This window comes from Heterodontus francisci, unplaced genomic scaffold, assembly GCF_036365525.1.
Source record: "Heterodontus francisci isolate sHetFra1 unplaced genomic scaffold, sHetFra1.hap1 HAP1_SCAFFOLD_43, whole genome shotgun sequence".
NCBI lineage: Eukaryota > Metazoa > Chordata > Chondrichthyes > Heterodontiformes > Heterodontidae > Heterodontus > Heterodontus francisci.
Genome location: NW_027141852.1, coordinates 9404555 through 9422711, shown reverse-complemented (window position 1 = coordinate 9422711; position 18157 = coordinate 9404555).

The window sequence follows — 18157 nt, the reverse complement described above, 5'->3', positions numbered from 1 at the left end:
CTTTATTGAAAAAACTGTTGACCTTTCCCTTTACTTTTAGTTACTTACCCAGCTATTTAGAGTAACTCCCTCACAGCAGATACTCACCAACCAATCACCTTGCAGCCTTCCTGTGACATCACTGCTCACTTTGTTTTCAAACTCCGGCGTGCCTGGACTGCTCTCCGCTTCTCACCCGGAAGGTGAGTGACTAGGCCGCAATCCTCAGGCTCAATTTATCGGCTCCACTTTCGGTGTTCTCCCCACAGGTCCGCTCCTCTACCGGAAGGTGAGTGACTGGGCCACGATCCTCAGGCTCAATGTATCGGCTCCACTGTCGCTGTTCTCCCCACAGGTCCAGACCTCTCCCGGAAGGTGAGTGACTGGGCCGCGATCCTTGGGCTCAATTTATTGGTTCTGCTCTCGGCGTTCTCCCCACAGGTCCACTCCTCTCTGCTCCGCTCCCGGAAGGAAAGTAAGTCTGGTATCTGTGATGGACAATGAGGAGAAACACAATATAAGGAGATGGTGAAATACATTTTACTCTTCAGACGATATTATTTATTATATTTCAGCTGTTCCTTGTTTTACAAATATTTTTGCGGGCTTTTCAAATTTGTGAATGGGTTTCAGCTCTGACAATTTGCCGCTGCCAATCTCCGCCCCATTTTCTCATTGCCCTTTGATGATCGGCGAAATAGCAGCTACCTGATTGGTGACATGAACCAGCCAATGAGATTCAGCAGACAGTAACCAATCAGAAGTAGCCGGACTGCATTCCTCCAGAAGGTAAAGCAGGGAAGTGCGGGAGGAAGTCCTCACTCTTTGTGAAAGTGTTTGTGAGATTGTGGAAATGTCTGGAAGAGGAGCAGGGGAGAGACCATGATCCTGTCTCAGGTAAGTTTTTTAGTAAAATGGCTGTAACCAATTCTGTAACTTCAGGCCAGGGAGTGTGTAACACCGTTCGGGTGGTAGTGAAGGATAAGGAAGGAGATGCACCGGTTGATCGTACCTTCTTCATTAAGAAAATCCTTATTGATTGCTGTGGATTCCAAGCTGCGAACATCTTCTGCCTGCAGGACTTCCCCAGCTGTGGATATTTTGACGTGACGTCCAAGAACATGGCGGATGCATCAAGTTCCTGAAGGTGTTCAAGGAGAAGGGAAACCAGGCGCCGCTGTCAATCCTCACAGTGGAGCCGCTCTTCACACTGCCATCGCAACGTGACCGGGTGGTGAGAAGCCACCTCTACAACCCCCATGTTCCTGTCGTGGATGTACTCACCTTCCTCACCAGGTATGTTGAGGTGGCCGGCGGCAGCACTGATGTCAAGGACCCATTTGGATTTGGACCAGCTAGCGGCAGGTCAAGGTGACCTTGAAGGTCGATGCCAATGGAGCCATCATCCATCCTCCCTCCAGCTTCGCTTTCGGGGGAAGTCGAGGCTTCATGGTCTATGTGGAGCAGCCCAGAGTTTGTCGTACCTGCGGCAAATCTGGTCACGTGGCAGCTAACTGCAGCACGGTTGTCTGCAAGAACTGCAAGAAGGAAGGCCATCAGACCAAGGACTGTAAACATTGTAAGTACTGCAACCTGTGAGGTGGGGCAGGCCACCTCTACAAAACCTGCCCAAACGCTGCCTCAGTTATGCTCAGGCAGCAAGGACCAAGGAAAGGCTGGGTTAAGGAACGGTGAACACGTCTGGTGCTGGGAGGGAAACAAGCAATCCTCCCCACAGCGATGAAAGTCTATCTGAGAAAGAGAAGAAAGGGGAGGCAGCTGCAACCAGTGACCTAACACCTACTCCGTGCCTGGAAACTCCTCCTCCACAGACAGAATTAATGGAGGAGGAGGCAGCAGATGGACAAACAGGTCAGTGACAGGTGGTACAAAGGAAGACCACAAAGAAAAAAGCTCCAAAAAAAGAACAGGTCAACACCCAACCAGTGGCAAGAGGAGGCTACGGTCTGAGACAGACTACAGCAGCTCCTCCTCACTGGACGAGGAAGAGCCGGAACGATGGCACCTCCAAAAGAAGCAGCAGAACTCAAAGGAGCTGGAAGATAAAGCCCACCAGCTCCGGGGCACTGGAAGCTGTGACACGCCCAGCGCACCCCAAACCAAAAGCATGGAACCCAAGGAGATGCTCAGTGCACCCCAGCTCCGGGAGACCGAGAGCAGCGAAGTGTCCTGCGCACTCCAGCTCCAGCTCCGGGAAGTCAGGAACAGTGATGTATTCGAGGAGGGACCGAGGGGAAAGACACCAACAATAGAGGACAACCCAAGCCTTGCTGCCTACAAGACCCGCCCCCCCACCCGCCGATGTCACCCCAGTGGAACAAAACACTCATGAATAACCATGAGGGGTTTCTGGGCTCAACGAATGTGAAACAGCTTGCGTACACTATGGGTATGCAGGAACATACTCAAGGACCGGGACTAGCAAGGACACCTGGTGTGGTAAGCAACACCCAACTTTATAGTGGATATAAAGATTGCTTCGATTAACATGCATTGTGTTAAATCCACCATGTGATGTGTTTCAACCTTGGATGACTTCGCAAAGGTCAAAGCCGGCGTACTGTTTCATCAGGAGTGTGGAATCCTGCACCGCAGCACTTACAGGCAATGGTCTCACGGGCCATCGATCTGGTCCAGAGGATATGATTCCTGTTGCTACGGCCTGGGGATTCTGCTGCGGGAAGGCAATTTAACCATCTCTGAAGTTAACATGCTGGTGGGCGGTCGCCTTCTCGTAGCAGATGTAATGTACAACAATGCTCCGCTCCATTTAAGCAACGTATATGCCCCGGTCCAATACAGTGAGCGGCTGACCATCATCCAGCAACTCCCACTGCTGCTGGCGACATCCAGGCCGGTCATTCTTGGAGGTGACTTCAACTGCATCATTGATGCAGCTGGACGATCTGGCAGTGACGACAGAAAACTGGACGCTACGCCCAGATTCTTAAAGGAAACAGTATAAAATGCCAAACTGCACAATGTCTTCAGCAAACCTGCAGACCGAGAGCAGCATAGATACACCTGGTCAAGATCGGACGGGTCTGCACGTTCCAGGATTGACTTCCTGTATGTGTCCCCTGCTTTCACGGTCAGATCCACCGACGTCAAGCCGGTGTTCTTCTCCGACCACTGCCTCTTACTGGTTGACTGTCACTTACAGGATGACCAGCGGGTTAGCAGGGGGACATGGAAGCTCAATGCTACACTGCTAACCCCAGAGAACATTGAGGAACTCAAAAGAGATTGAAAAAGTTGGAGAACAGTGAGACCATCTTTGAGTATCCGGTGCACTGGTGGGAAGTGATCAAGGAGAACATCAAGAGGTTCTTTATCTCCAAAGGTGTTCAGAGGGTGAGAGAGACAGAGGGAAATGTCCCAACTCCAGAAAAGAATGCAAAATCTGCTCTGGCTGCAGTCGATGGGGGTTGAGGTCAAGGAGGATTTCCAAGAGGTGAAGAGCCAGCAGGCCTCGCTCTTTGCCACGGAGGCCTCCAAGATCATCCTCCGGTTCAGAGTCTGCTCCATTGAGCAGGATGAGACGTGCTCGCGTTTCTTCTTCCAAAAGGTACACAGAGAGAGCTCTGTGATCAGCAGCTTGAAGGAAGAGGATGGCTCGGTCACAACTTCGCAGTCCGACATACTAAGGATTAGCAAATCCTTGAATGCTGGGCTGTAAGACGTGAAGTCTATGGACAGCACGTCCTCCCAGTCCTTCCTGTCATCGATCACAGAGGTCTTAGATGACAGCATGCAGGAGAATCTGGACAAACCGCTAAATCTGGACAAGCTGACAAAGGCCATCAAGTCTTTTGAGACGAAGAAAACTCCCGGAAGCGACGGCTTACCAGTTGAATTGTAACCGGCCCTGTGGTTCTGGGTCAGCCCAGACCTGCTGGAAGTGTACGAGAGTACGCTCCTGGCCGGCAGCATGTCAGAATCCATGAGGAAAGGCATCATCACCCTCATCTACAAGCAGAAGGGGGAGAGGGCAGAAATCAGAAATTGGCGGCCCATCTCACTGCTTAATGTAGACTACAAGGTTCTGTCCAAAATCATCGCCAGTCGAATCAAGTCTGCTCTGGAGTTGGTGATTCACCCTGACCAGACCTGTACTGTACCCAGCAGGAAGATCTCTGATAGTGTCGTGCTACTCAGGGATACGATCGCCTATGTACGGGACAGGAGGGTGGACACCTGCCTCATCAGCCTGGACCAGGAGAAGGCTTTTGACAGGATATTGCACACATACATGATGGATGTGCTCTCCAAAATGGGGTTTGGGGTGGGAATCTGCAATTGGATCAAACTGCTCTCCACAAACATCAGTAGCACAGTCCAAAAAATTGGGTGGGAATCAGAAAGTTTCCAATCAAATCTGGAGTCAGACAGGGCTGTCCTCTTTCCCCTGCCTTGTGTGTTTGCTGTATCGAACCCTTTGCTGAGTCTATTTGGAAGGATGCGGGCATAAGAGGGGTGACAATCCCAGGCAGTGGAGTCACTCAGGTCAAAGCCTCCCTGTACATGGATGATGTTGCAGTATTCTGATCGGATCCGCTGTCCATTCACAGACTGATGAGCATCTGCGACCAGTTCGAACTGGATTCGGGAGCCAATGTTAACCATGGCAAGAGCGAGGCCATGTTCCTTGGAAACTGGGATGACCGATCCTTTGTCCCCTTCACTGTCAGGTCAGACTACCTGAAGATGCTGGGGATATGGTTTGTCAGGGCCGGGACGTGCACCAAAACCTGGGAGGAGCGAGTAGCCAGGGTACAACATAAACTGAGCAAGTGGGAGCAGCGATCTCTCTCTATTATGGGTAAGAACCTGGTCATCAGGTGCAAGGTGCTCACGTTGTTGCTGTAAGTGGCACAGGTCTGGCCCATACCCCACTCCTGTGCTGTGGCGATTACCCGAGCCATTTCCCGCTTTATCTGAAGACTCAAAATGGACAGGGTCCAGAGGGACACGATGTTCAAACCTCTGGATAAAGGCGAAAAAATGTACTCAACGTGGCCCTCAACCTGATGGCCGCCTTAGTATGTGGCTGCATCAAGCTGTGCGTAGAGCCCCAGTATGCAAACACCAAGTGTCACTACGTGCTGAGGTTCTATCTGACCCCGGTGTTGCGAAGGATGGATCTGGTGACATTGCCACGGAACGCTCCATCCAGATGGACTGTGCGTTCGTGGAAATGTTTGTGTGGAAAAACACCTTTGACCACCAATCCATCAGGCAGTGGTCTGCACGGAATGTCCTCAAGTCTATTTTTGGAAAAGAAAAGTCTGGAAGAGGAAAGACCGGCGGGAAAGCTCGGTCCAAGGCCAAGTCTCGCTCCTCCCTGGCTGGACTGCAGTTCCTGGTGGGCCGTGTTCACAGGCTCCTGAGAAAGGGCAACTATGCTGAGCGTGTGGGTGCCGGAGCCCCGGTCTATCTGGCTGCTGTGCTCGAGTATCTGACCGCTGAAATCCTCGAGTTGGCCAGTAACGCGGCCCAGGACAACAGGAAGACCCGCAACATCATCAGACACCTACAGCTGGCTGTCCAGAATGACGAGGAGCTCACCAAGCTGCTGGGAGGGGTGACCATCACTCCGGGCTGGGTGCTGCCTAATATCTGGGGCATTCTGCTGCCCAAGAAAACCAGCGCTCCGGGCACCAAAACCAAGGCAATCTGCCAGGATTTTATCAAATACCCAAAGGTTCTTTTCAGAGCCACCCACAGTATCATTCTTGTAAATCTCCTCTGTACTCTCTCCACAGCAATTATGTCCTTTCTGTAATGTGATGACCAGAACTGTACGCAATACTCCAGCTGTGGCCAAACCACCGTTTTAAACAGTTCTCGCATTACATCCCTGCTTTTGTCGACCAAGAAAGGAAAGCATTCCATATGCCTTCTTCACCACTCTATCCACCTATCCTGTCACTTTCAGGGACCTGTGGACATGCACTCCAAAGTCTCTCACTTCTTCTACCCATCTCAATATCTTCCCGTTTATTGTGTATTCCCTTGCTTTGTTTGCCCTGCCCAAATGCATTACCTCACACTTCTCCAGATTGAATTCTATTTGCCATTTTACTGCCCACTCAACTAATCCATTCATCTCATTCTGAAGTCGACAGCCATCCTCCTCACTATCAATTACACGGTCAATTTTTGTGTCATCAGCAAATTTCCCAATCATCGCTCCCACATTTAATTCCAAATCATTATTTTTTTTTAAAGAGATACAGCACTGAAACAGGCCCTTCGGCCCACCGAGTCTGTGCCGACCATCAACCATCCATGTTATACTAATCCCATATTCCTACCACATCCCCACCTGTCCCTCTACTTCCCTACCACCTACCTAGGGACAATTTATAATGGCCAATTAACCTATCAACCAGCAGGTTTTTGGCATGTGGGAGGAAACTGGAGCACCCAGAGGAAACCCACACAGACACAGGGAGAACTTACATACTCCACACAGGCAGTACCCAGAATTGAACCCGGGTCGCTGGAGCTGTGAGGCTGCGGGGCTAACCGCTGCGCCACTGTGCTGCCCGTGTGGTAACATACACCACAAACAGCAAGGGACCCAACACTGAATCCTGTGGAACGCCACTGGAAACCGCTTTCCATTCGCAAAAACATCCGTTGACTACTCTCCTTTGTTTTCTGCCACTGAGTCAATTTTGGATCCAACCTGCCACATTCCCCTGTATCCCATGGGCTTTCAATTTACTGACCAGACTGCCATGTGGGACCTTATCAAATGCCTTACTAAAATCCATGTAAACCACATCCACCGCACTATCCTCATCAATGTTCCTTGTTACTTCCTCAAAAAACTCAATCAAGTTAGTGAGACATGACCTTCCCTTAACAAATCCATGCTGACTATCCCTGATTAATCCATGTCTTTCCAAGTGGTAGTTTATCCTGTCCCTCAGAATTGATTCGAATAATTTACCCACCACTGAGGTCAGACTTACCACATCCTTTTAAAATAATAGTACAACGTTCGCAGACCTCCAATCCTCCGGCACCTCCCCCATATCCAGTGAGGATTTGAAGATGATCCTCAGCGCATCCACTATTTACTCCTTGGCTTCCTTTAACAACCTCAGATGCAAACCATCTGGCCCTGGTGATTTATTCATTTTCAAAGATGTCAGACCCTCTAGTACTTCCACTCTCATTATGCTTATCGTATCTAATATTTCACACTCCTCTTCTTTTACTACACTGTCTGCATCATCCCTCTCCTTTGTGAAGGCAGAGACAAAAAACTCATTAAGAACCCCGCCCACATCTTCTGGATCCACACAGAAGTTCCCTTGTACATCTCTGATAGGCCATACCCTTTCCTTAGTTATCCGCTTGCTCTTAATGGACTGATAAAACATCTTTGGGTTTCCTTCAAGTAGTTGTATCCAGTCCACATCCACCAAATCACCTCTCAGTTTTGTAAAATTTGCCTTCCCCCAATTTAGAACTTTTACTTTTCGAGCTGCCCTGCCATTACTTAGCTTTACAAACTCATTATTGCTCGTGTAATAAGTGTAATAAGTAGAATAATTTACCAGTTACTCACCGATCAGCTTCTTCCCCTGTACCATGTGGCTGAAAAGGCAGAAGAGAAGAGACCAAAGAGCACCTCCTTCCCCTAGTCAGTGAAGTCCCTCACACATCAACTCACAGCTTTACACTCTGTCCAAACAGCACTTTCTAATTAGTAATTATTCATAAATTACACTAACTAAAACATTAGTAACCTAACCAATTACAAGGTCGCTATTTGAGGGTTTTTAAACAAAGAGAACAAAGAACAAGAACAAAGATAATTACAGCACAGGAACAGGCCCTTCGGCCCTCCAAGCCTGCGCCGATCCAGATCCTCTCTCTAAACATGTCGCCTATTTTCTAAGGTTCTGTATCTCTTTTCTTCCTGCCCATTCATGTATCTGTCTAGATACATCTTAAAAGACTCCATCGTGCCCGCATCTACCACCTCCGCTGGCAATGCGTTCCAGGTGCCCACCACCCTCTGCGTAAAGAACTTTCCACGCATATCCCCCCTAAACTTTTCCCCTTTCACTTTGAACTCGTGTCCTCGAGTAATTGAAACCCCCACTCTGGGAAAAAGCCTCTTGCTATCCACCCTGTCTATACCTCTCATGATTTTGTACACCTCAATCAGGTCCCCCCTCAACCTCCGTCTTTCTAATGAAAATAATCCTAATCTGCTCAACCTCTCTTCATAGCTAGCGCCCTCCATACCAGGCAACATCCTGGTGAACCTCCTCTGCACCCTCTCCAAAGCATCCACATCCTTTTGATAATGTGGCGACCAGAACTGTACGCAGTATTCCAAATGTGGCCGAACCAAAGTCCTATACAACTGTAACATGACCTGCCAACTCTTGTACTCAATGCCCCGTCCGATGAAGGAAAGCATGCCGTATGCCTTCTTGACCACTCTATTTACCTGCGTTGCCACCTTTAGGGAACAGTGGACCTGAACACTCAAATCTCTCTGGACATCAATTTTCCCCAGGACTTTTCCATTTACTGTATAGTTCACTCTTGAATTGGATCTTCCAAAATGCATCACCTCGCATTTGCCCTGATTGAACTCCATCTGCCATTTCTCTGCCCAACTCTCCAATCTATCTATATTCTGCTGTATTCTCTGACAGTCCCCTTCACTATCTGCTACTCCACCAATCTTAGTGTCGTCTGCAAATTTGCTAATCAGTCCACCTATACTTTCCTCCAAATCATTAATGTATATCACAAACAACAGTGGTCCCAGCACGGATCCCTGTGGAACACCACTGGTCACACGTCTCCATTTTGAGAAACTCCCTTCTACTGCTACTCTCTGTCTCCTGTTGCCCAGCCAGTTCTTTATCCATCTAGCTAGTACACCTTGGACCCCAAGCGCCTTCACTTTCTCCATCAGCCTGCCATGGGGAACCTTATCAAACGCCTTACTGAAGTCCATGTATATGACATCGACAGCCCTTCCCTCATCAATCAACTTTGTCACTTCCTCAAAGAATTCTATTAAGTTGGTAAGACATGACCTTCCCTGCACAAAACCATGTTGCCTATCACTGATGAGCCCATTTTCTTCCAAATGGGAATAGATCCTATCCCTCAGTATCTTCTCCAGCAGCTTCCCTACCACTGACGTCAGGCTCACCGGTCTATAATTACCTGGATTATCCCTGCTACCCTTCTTAAACAAGGGGACAACATTAGCAATTCTCCAGTCCTCCGGGACCTCACCCGTGTTTAAGGATGCTGCAAAGATATCTGTTAAGGCCCCAGCTATTTCCTCTCTCGCTTCCCTCAGTAACCTGGGATAGATCCCATCCGGACCTGGGGACTTGTCCACCTTAATGCCCTTTAGAATACCCAACACTTCCTCCCTCCTTATGCCGACTTGACCTAGAGTAATCAAACATCTGTTCCTAACCTCAACATCCGTCATGTCCCTCTCCTCGGTGAATACCGATGCAAAGTACTCGTTTAGAATCTCACCCATTTTCTCTGAGTCCAAGCATAACATTGCTCCTTTGTCCTTTAGTGGGCCAATCCTTTCTCTAGTTACCCTCTTTCTCCTTATATATGAATAAAAGGCTTTGGGATTTTCCTTAACCCTGTTTGCTAAAGATATTTCATGACCCCTTTTAGCCCTCTTAATTCCTCGTTTCAGATTGGTCCTACATTCCCGATATTCTTTCAAAGCTTCGTCTTTCATCAGCCGCCTTGACCTAATGTATGCTTCCTTTTTCCTCTTAGCTAGTTTCACAATTTCACCTGTCATCCATGGTTCCCTAATCTTGCCCTTTCTATCCCTCATTTTCACAGGAACATGTCTCTCCTGCGCGCTAATCAACCTCTCTTTAAAAGCCTCCCACATATCACATGTGGATTTACCTTCAAACAGCTGCTCCCAATCTACATTTCCCAGCTCCTGCCGAATTTTGGTATAGTTGGCCTTCCCCCAATTTAGCACTCTTCCTTTTGGACCACTCTCGTCTGTGTCCATGAGTATTTTAAAGCTTACGGAATTGTGATCACTATTCCCAAAGTAGTCCCCTACTGAAACTTCAACAACCTGGCCGGGCTCATTCCCCAACACCAGGTCCAGTATGGCCCCTTCCCGAGTTGGACTATTTACATACTGCTCTAGAAAACCCTCCTGGATGCTCCTTACAAATTCTGCTCCATCTGGACCTCTAACACTAAGCGAATCCCAATCAATGTTGGGAAAATTAAAATCTCCTATCACCACCACCCTGTTGCTCCTACATCTTTCCATAATCTGTTTACATATTTGTACCTCTATCTCACGCTCGCTGTTGGGAGGCCTGTAGTACAGCCCCAACATTGTTACCGCACCCTTCCTATTTCTGAGTTCTGTCCATATTGCCTCACTGCTCGAGTCCTCCATAGTGCCCTCCTTCAGCACAGCTGTGATATCCTCTTTGACCAGTAATGCAACTCCTCCACCCCTTTTACCTCCCTCTCTATCCCGCCTGAAGCATCGATATCCTGGGATATTTAGTTGCCAATCATGCCCTTCCCTCAACCAAGTCTCAGTAGTAGCAATAACATCATACTCCCAGGTACTAATCCAAGCCCTAAGTTCATCTGCCTTACCTACTACACTTCTTGCATTAAAACAAATGCACCTCAGACCACCAGTCCCTTTATATTCATCATCTGCTCCTTGCCTGCTCTTCCCCTTAGTCACACTGACTTCATTATCTAGTTCCTTACAGGCTTTTGTTACTACCTCCTTACTGTCAACTGACCTCAATTGGTTCCCATCCCCCTGCCACATTAGTTTAAACCCTCCCCAACAGCGTTAGCAAAAGCACCTCCAAGGACATTGGTTCCAGTCCGGCCCAGGTGTAGACCGTCCAATTTGTAATAGTCCCACCTCCCCCAGAACCGGTCCCAATGTCCCAAAAATCTGAACCCCTCCTTCCTGCACCATCTCTCAAGCCACGCATTCATCCTGACTATTCTTTCATTTTTACTCTGACTATCACGTGGCACTGGTGGTAATCCTGAGATTACTACCTTTGAGGTCCTACTTTTTAACTTGGCTCCTAACTCCCTAAACTCTGCATGTAGGACCTCATCCCGTTTTTTTTTACCTATATCATTAGTGCCTATGTGCACAATGACAACTGGCTGTTCACCCTCCCCCTTTAGAATGTTCTGCAGCCGATCTGAGACGTCCCTGACCCGTGCACCTGGGAGGCAACATACCATTCGGGAGCCTCGTTTTCGACCACAGAACCGCCTATCTACTCCCCTTACAATCGAATCCCCTACGACAATAGTCCTTCCACTCTTTTTCCCGCCCTTCGGAACAGCAGAGCCAGCCACGGTGCCATGGACCTGGCTACTGCTGCCTTCCCCTGGTGAGCCATCTCCCTCAACAGTATCCAAAACGGTATACTTGTTTTGGAGGGAGATGACCGCAGGGGACTCCTGCGCTGCCTTCCTGCTCTTTCTCTGCCTTTTGGTCACCCATTCCCTTTCTCCCTCAGCAATCCTAATCTGCGGTGTGACCAATTCACTAAACGTGCTATCCACGACCTCCTCAGCATCGCGCATGCTCCAAAGTGAGTCCATCCGCAGCTCGAGAGCCGTCATGCGGTCTAACAAGAGCTGCAGCTGGACACACTTCCTGCACGTGAAGGAGTCAGGGTCATCAGCCATGTCCCTGAGCTACCACATTGAGCAAGAGGAGCATGATACGGGTCTGAGATCTCCTGCCATTTTTAATCTTAAGTTTAAACTTAGTTAAATGAAAAAGGAACGAAAAGTTTTTACCAATCACAATAAAATCAGAGAAATCGAAAAAGCCTTACCTTATAAACACCCCACCGAGTCCTTTTTTTTGGTTAGAGGAGGAGGGCGGGTGGGAGACACTACAAGTGTGGTGTCTCGGGTTCAGAAACCGCCCAAATATATAGTGTTTTACTTACCCAGCAGCCCCCTGGCCTCCGCCGAAAAACAAAAGGAAATTAAATTTACTTTCAAACGGACTTTCCCAGCTGCTCACTCGCTCACACGCTGCTCCCGAAAAAGCTGCTGCACTGAAAGGAAAGTTATTTTAAACCGCCCAAATATATAGTGTTTTACTTACCCAGCAGCCCCCTGGCCTCCGCCGAAAAACAAAAGGAAATTAAATTTACTTTCAAACGGACTTTCCCAGCTGCTCACTCGCTCACACGCTGCTCCCGAAAAAGCTGCTGCACTGAAAGGCAAGTTTTTTCCCTATCCCAAAGGCTCTTTTCAGATCCACCCACAGTATCTGAAAGGGCTTATTACTGTCTGAAGTCTGCTGTACCCACACCTCTGTCTATCCCTCTTCATCTAGAACAACCAGCGTCATCTTCCATTCCTTTCACCATCATGTGTTTAACTCGCTTCTCCTTATAGACAGTCAGATATCAATGTAATAATGAAATGATCTGTGTCAGTGCTGGCCATTTCCCTGTCCTGATTTCAGACCCCACTCTGGACACTTGTTTCCCATTCCAGGACCTTCTTGTATTAATATTCAGCACCACCTGTCACTCAGAAACTTGTTTCAATGAACCGATCCTTTTACTGAACTTCCAACTGCTGCTGTCTATTTTTCGAGGGAAAGAGCAGCTCACTGTGTAAGGATGTGAGGGGAATGTAACCCGGCTGCTGGTGAGAAGGTCCCGTCTTCTCAATCAAAAGCCTTTTATTTTCCTTCAGTGATTCCCAGATTCCCAGCTGGTCTGTTGAGGATTTTGTTTTCACAGAAATTGCTTGTTAAATACAAATCTGATTCCAACATGTCAGTAACAGGACAGAATGGGAACCTTTTAAAAGGATGAAGCAACTATTTCAGTGGCTTCTCACTGTCCCCCTGAAGCCTGTGTGAAGGGGAATTACCAATAGTCTGTAATTTATTACTTCCACACTGAGTTTGAGTTATTTGTCGTGTGAAAGATTGCTGAACGGAGTCTTTTACTGTCAGTTACGGATGAGAAGTTGACGAAAATTGGCAAAATAAAGCTGTTCATAAAATAGCACCAGCAATTTGAGTCGGTAAAAGCAAAATTGTGTTTTAAAAGTTTATTTAAACCGCTACGGGAAAATAGATTTTTATGTATTTTTCCAGTCGATCACTTCTTTTCCACAGTGAAATTGGCGGCTTTCACAAATTCAAATATTCTGCCAGGTTGACAGGTTCAACCAATGATTTTTTGTATTTTGTGCTTCGAGGTTCTCTGATTGAAACAGTACTGAGAGCTAATGGCCATGTGGCTTAATGGATAAAGCATCCGACTTCGGTATATGCGATGATGTCATCAGAAGAATGCAGGTTCGAGTCCTGTCACGGTCGTTTTAACCCAAAGGGATGATGCAGGGCTTTGGGGATCAAGTCGGGGACTGAACAGATTGGAAACCCGACATGGACTTGATGGGGCGAATGGCCTCCTCATGTGCTGTCACTGACTTTATGAGAAGAGGGTGACCAATCAGAAGTGGGTTGGGGTGACAGCGGGCTCAAACTGCAGGAATTCCAGGTCCCTGAATGACTGAGCTGAAACTCATCAGTTTCACTGCAGGAAACACCGTCTCGGGGGAAATAACTTCACAAATAATTCCATTTGACTAATTATTCAATTAAAAAACAATGGGCAGATGTAAAGGTGTGATGTTACTTTTCACTGTGAGGGGAGAATCCACCATCTGGGTAAATCAGCAACTTTATAACATCGTCTGTACGTTTGATAAAGAAACGATGAAAACTCTCCCCATGACCCTGGTGTGGTGGAAAGGCTCAATTCAGAGATTGGAATATAACGAGAGCACAACATAAATCATGAACTGTTATTTCCGGCATAAAACACACCCCAGCTCCCGTTCCCAGGTCACTGCTGTCCCTATGAGGCGGTGGGTGACTCTGAAAAGAGACTTTGTTTTGTGTTTCTGCAGGAAAACCACAAAGATCCTCGTCGGCAGTGAAACTCATCTTCCCAGAATCTCCATACCAGATTGAAACAGAAAACACAAAGACAGTGAGAAAGTTCCAGAGAGTTACTGAGCATTAAAACCAATGAAATAAACCAATTATGGAGAGATGTTGGTGCAGCTTTTTCAGAGAGATTGTGGGTGGCTCTTAAAAGACCCGTTGTGTTTCGAGTGTTTTCACTACATGGTGGAGTTTTACTTGGAGTTGATGTATTTGGTCACTCACTTTGTCCCTTCTCACATTCCGAGCGCTTTGTTGGGTGGAAATGTTTCTTCAGGCAGTTTCAACAGCTTTGAGCCGACTTTGAGTCAGAAACCAGAAATGGGAGTACAGGACACAGACAAGGAATTGAGGCTGAACCTTTATAAATCTCACTGGTTATAGGCCTCAGTTAGAGCGTTGTGTCTAATTCCATGCTCCACACTTTAGCAGGAATGTCTAGGCCTTAGAGAGGGTGCAGAGGAGATTTACTAGAATGTATCAGAGATGCAGGAATTCAGCTAATGTGGAAAGAATAGGGGTCTGGGGTGTGTGAAGCTGGGGTCCTTCTTCTTAGAGCAGAGATGTTAATGGGGCAGTTAATAGTTGTGTTCAACATTGTGAAGAGTTTTTATAAGAATAAAGAAGTTTGACTGCAATTAGACAGAGCCTTGGAGAGATCACACCTGGAGCACTGTGTACAGTTTTGGTCCCCTTATCTAAGGAAGGATATACTTGCCTTGAAGGAAGTGTATCAAAGTGTCACTCGATTGCTTCCTGGGATGAGGGGATTGACCTATGAGAAGAGATTGAGTGGACGAGGCCGATATTCCTCAGAATTTCGAAGAGTGAGAGGTAATCTTACTGGCACCTAAAAATCTTAAGGGATTTAACAGGGTAAATGCTGGGAGGATGTTTCCTCTGGCTGGGGAATCTAGAACTAGGAATCACAGTCTCAGTATAAATGGCTCCATCATTTAGGACTGAGAAGAGGAGAATTTTTTTTCACTCAAAGCATTGTGAATCTTTGGAATTCTCTACGCACAGTGGTTAGCACCGCAGCCTCACAGCTCCAGTGACCTCGGTTCCGTTCAGGGTATTGCCTGTGCGGAGTTTGCAAGTTTTCTCTGTGACCGCGTGGGTTTCCGCCGGGTGCTCCAGTTTCCTCCCACAGCCAAAGACTTGCAGGTAGATAGGTAAATTGACCATTGTAAATTGCCCCTAGTGCAGATAGGTCGTAGGAGAATGGTGGGAATGTGGTAGGGAATATGAATGAATGGAGGATTAGTATAAATGGGTGGTTGTTGGTCGGCAAAGACTCGGTGGGCCGAAGGGCCTTTTTCAGTGCTGTATCTCTCTGTGACTCTAGAGATGCGGATGCTCAATCATTGGGTATCTCCAAGAGAGAGATCGATAGGTTTTTGGATACGAAGGGAATCAAGGGATCTGTGCTCGTGTGGTAAGATGGAGTTGATGTAGGAGATCAGCTGTGATCTTATTGAATGGCAGAGCTATTTCGACGGGCCGAATGGCCTACTCCTATTTTTTATGTAAAGTTCCATTCCTCTCAGGGAATATTTTATTTTCAAAAAGAGAAATACTGCACGCACTGGAAATCTGAATAATAACAGAAGATTCTGGAAACACTCAGCAGTTCCAGCAGTATCTGTGTAGAGAGGAAGGTAGGAGCAATGTTTCAGGTCTATAGAAGGGTCACAGAACTGGACCACTAACCCGAGCTTCTCTTCTCCACAGTTGTTTCTGGACTGGCTGAATGTTTTCAGTATTTTAGGCTTTTTCTTGCTGTATTTCATCCATTTCCCATTTGACTATTTGCTGTGAAACTTTCAGCGTTGTGCTCAGTTCTTTGCGTAGTTAGGTTTTCTTTATTTGAAGTAATGTAAATAGTATCCTGAAATGAATTTGCCAAACGGTTGGGCAAATTGTGACAACCAGTTTTTGAGCAAGTTCTCCACATGCACAGTGAAGGATTCCTTCACATTTGTGAAGACCATACAGGACTTGCAAATCGATAGCAATGCCGTGTCCATGTGTTCATTTGACATTGCTAGCCTATTCACCAATGTACCACTTCAGGAAGCCATAGATATTTGCACTGCAGTGCTATATCATGGTGATCTAGACCCGTCACCATTGTGTGAATCAGTATTCATTGAACTTATGAACTCGGCAACTTGCACAGTTGAGTTCACTTTTATTGACACCATGTATCGCTGGTGTTGCCATGGGATCCCCTCTCGGCCCAGCTCTCACAAACATCTTTGTTGGATTCCATGACAAACCTGTTTTTCAGGGAATGACACCTAACCTCCGACCTCTTGCATATTTCCAATATGTAGATGATACGTTTGCTATATTTGAATCCGCAGCTGCGTGAAATAATTTCCTTGCACGTCTTCATGGGCTCCATCCCACACTCAAATTCACCTTTGGAATGGAGCTGTCAAATGAGTTCCCTTTCCTTGATGTACTAGTTGAGAAATCTGCTAAGGGGTTTTCTACCACGGTCTACCGCAAACCTACCTTCACTGGTCAATACACGCGTTGGGATTATTACAGTTCCACGCGCTATAAGATTGGTCTTATCAGCAACCTCATAAATATGGCTGAGCCATTTGCTCACCAGGCAAGCTTGATGCTGAAATAGGGCGAATCAAAGACATCCTGCATTACAATGGCTACACTGATCAGATCATTTCTCACTGTATATCACACAAACTTATAAACGGGCTGAAGGCTGTCATTTTGAGCCCTGGAAAGTGCCCAGTCTCCCTCAAATTACCCTGGAAAGGTAATATATCCCCAGTATTTGAGTAACAGGTGAAGCGAGCTGTTTCCTGCTGGAACGATGCAGGAGCAACAAGTGTGGTGTTCGCCACTCACAGGATGCTGCTGTCAAGCAAAAGAGACGTCCTGCCTATCACACAAATAAGTAACGTGATTTATGAATTTCAATACCAGTGTGATGCTAGGTTTCGAGACCGTACATCCCGAAACTGGCGGATTGTATCAAATAACATGTCCCTTCCGCTGTTCGCAATGGGCCCTACCCAACCAACCCGTGCTTGCAAAACCCAAAACACAGTATCCAACATGAGATGTGATTCCACAATAGGACAACATTTGCAAAATAATTCTCAGTGTGCTAAGAATTACACTGACAACCGATTTAAGACTGTCAGTAGGGCTCGCAGTGTGGTGCACTGGTGTGCACTGTAAACTACATATATTAAAACACAGGGCCCTGTTCTTTGCAGATAGAAAGAACATGCACACACATTGTGCCAGTTTCAGCTAAACAAAATAAGTGACAGCCATTCACTGGCTCATTCCACAGGGCAATGCCTTGACCAATCAGAGTTCACTTGCCAACCAATCAGCACTCTCTTCTCATACAGAAGAAAGTTGGTGTTTTCCCTTAAATTGGTACTCTTGTGGATTGCCCTGCTGAGTGCAAGACGAAAACAACTGGCTACCAAAGTTTGGACAACATGTCACCATTTTCACGAAATGATTACTTTTATTTTCAATATAAAAATATAAAGCAATATGAGTGTAACATTTACAGACAAATTCTATTACCTCACATTGCCTGATTCTTTCACACTGACAGACTATGTGAACTACTGTCCCGATTTTGCAGTTCTCACTTCCAGTTAGCAAATGTCAGCAATCTGTGATACAGTGCAGTTTACAGACCAGACCGTCAATCACAACATGCAATAATTGTTCAGCTTCTGTTGGACTGGTGGGATTTAGAAATACTAGGAATTGAGATGAGCTGTTATTGCATTTAATTATTTGTTTCATGGGATGTGGACGTCGCCAGCCAGGCCAGCATTTATTGTCCATCCCTAATTGCCCATGAGAAGGTGGTGGTGAGCTTCCTTCTTGAACCACTGCAGTCCATGTGGGGTAGGTACACCCACAGTGCTATTAGGAAGGGAGTTCCAGGAATTTTACCCAGCGACAGTGAAGGAATAGCGATATAGTTCCAAGTCAGGATGATGTGTAGCTTGGAGGAGAACTTTCAGGTGGTGGTATTCCCATGCATCTGCTGCCCTTGTCCATCTAGGCAGTAGAGGATGCAGGTTTGGAAGGTGCTGCCTGAGTAGCCTT